The following is a 2,235-nucleotide window of genomic DNA, read 5'->3' on the forward strand; positions in this document are numbered from 1 at the left end:
GGTGCCCTGGAAGATTATCACTCGTCACAGGACGACAACTCGGGAGACGAGCCCGATCGGTTTGAATTTCCGGATGAAGGACCGTATAGGGCTCCGGGGCAGCGCTTCAGCCCTAGGACCATGCGGGAGAACATGCGGACTGTCAGTCAGAGACACATGGTGGGGCAGATCGAAAGACGGATCGGGATGAGAGGGCTTCCACAGGGGTTGAAACCGTGGCAGTACAAGGAGATCATGGAGGGACTGGGACATGATGGGAACCAGTGGGGACTGAGGACGACGAGGATTAGACCAGGCCGTGTTGGTCTGGGTGAGGTTGACGATTTTCCAGTTAGCGACAATGAAAACGATGGTGATGGTGGTGGTGGTGGTACTCAGCAGACTGAACCACCAACGGGGGGTCCTGATCCTCCACAACCTCCGCAACCTCCAGTGGTTCCACAGCCTCCAGTAGCTCCACAGCCTACAACGTCCAGCAAGAAACCGACTGCACGTCGTCCGCTGACCGAGGAACAAAAGCAAAGAATAAGGGAAAAAGAGGAAAAGAGGCGAAGGCGTCAGCAACGAGAGGAGGATCCCGACTATGTCCCCACCGGCGAGACGTCCGAATCATCCGACGAGTTCCTCGTTGTCTCTGATGAGGATGAGGAGACCCCCGCGGTGAACCAGCCTGGGAAACGAAAGCTGCCGCCAGATACCAGTGCCACGAAGCAGCCCCCGGGGAAGAGACAGAGAAGAGACTCCGAGGACGGCACGTACAAGCCTGACAAGGAAACGGAACAGCAGATCGCCCAAGAGGATAAGGTGCTGGAGGAGGAGTTCAAGGCTATTGCCGAGTGGGATGATGAAGTGAAGCAGATGATTGGGGACGGGCCGGTCAATCAGTGGCAACGATTGCTAGCTCTTGTTAGTCAGACGGTGAGGAAGAAGGAGGAGCAGAGGGATCGGTTGAATGTGTTGAGGGATAAGAAGAAGAATAGCGCGAATGGAGAGATGAGCAAGTAAGTTTTTCGACGCCTAGTATTCCCCCATTATGAGGTAGCGCTAACACAGATGGGAAATAGACACGATGAGAGGAGATGGAAAGAGATCAAAGCCGAATTGGGCAAGTTGGCGAGGTCTGAGAAGGAGTATAGGCGCCTGTAAGTGTCTCCATTCATTATCTGGGACGTGTGATCGCATGAGATACTGACATGACCTACCTTAGAACGACGCGATTGGAAAACGAAAATGAAGAGGTGAAGGCTGAGGCTGACAGGCGAGCGATCCCTATACAAACTCTTGGGAAGAGGGCGAGGAACATTAGTTTCAGGGAGCCGTTGGAGAGGGGACAGTCGCCGCCGAGGCAGCACCAGGGCGCCATCCCGTCGGCTTTGAAGAGGACGGGAAGTGCGGAGCAGGCTGAGCAGGCTGAGCACCCGTGGGCGTGGTACATGGATCTCATGGGACAGGCCGATCAAGATGACGACGGCTTGTATCCGTACGGACATGTTCTCGGGGCCACGGGGGAGGATGACCTGTATGGGGATGGTGGGTATGGGTATGGAGATGAGTATGATGAGCCTCAAGAACCTGAGGCATATAGCTACGAAGAGTGGTTGGGCAATCAGTAGATGGAGAGGGTTTCCTTTTTTGTTGCTTTTTCTTGTTACAAAATCTCACAGCAAAATAAGGTAGTTGGAATTGGATAGGTACCAGTGTTTTTTTTTCTCTCTTTGCCTTTGATGAGAAGTGTGGACTGTAGTTGCACCGCCAAGACAGGGCTAGTTTCAGAGCCAAGGCGCCGTCGAAGCCGCTGAAAATCCGGGGAAAAGCTTCTGCTCCACAGCGGCGCAGCGCCGCGCTGGCGCGGGCTCCAGGCGGGCTTGTGAAGCTGTCGGTTGGCCAATCACAGGAGGTGTTTTCGCATCGGAACGCTCCCGACGTGCAGCTTGGCCGGACCCTGACGTAACAACTTCTTTCTATCGACGGCAACCATCGGCTGCCCAACTGAATCTTGCTCTGGTATGGCTTCCTATCGTGTTCGTCTGGCGGTGAACAGCGCGGCCGCTGCGTGGTGGGCAGAGATTGGATGACTGCTAGTAGGTGTCCGACCGCCCCCAACGCCGTGTTCGCTTCCGCAGCCGCTTCCGACGCCCGTGTCTTATGTTGTTCCCTGTACAACAAGGCGATCAGATGACCCTTCCATCCTGTTGGGTTTGTGGAGCGCGGATTTTACTCGCGGCATGGGAAGTC

This window comes from Podospora anserina, chromosome 5, assembly GCF_000226545.1.
Source record: "Podospora anserina S mat+ genomic DNA chromosome 5, supercontig 10".
NCBI classification, from domain to species: Eukaryota; Fungi; Ascomycota; class Sordariomycetes; order Sordariales; family Podosporaceae; genus Podospora; species Podospora anserina.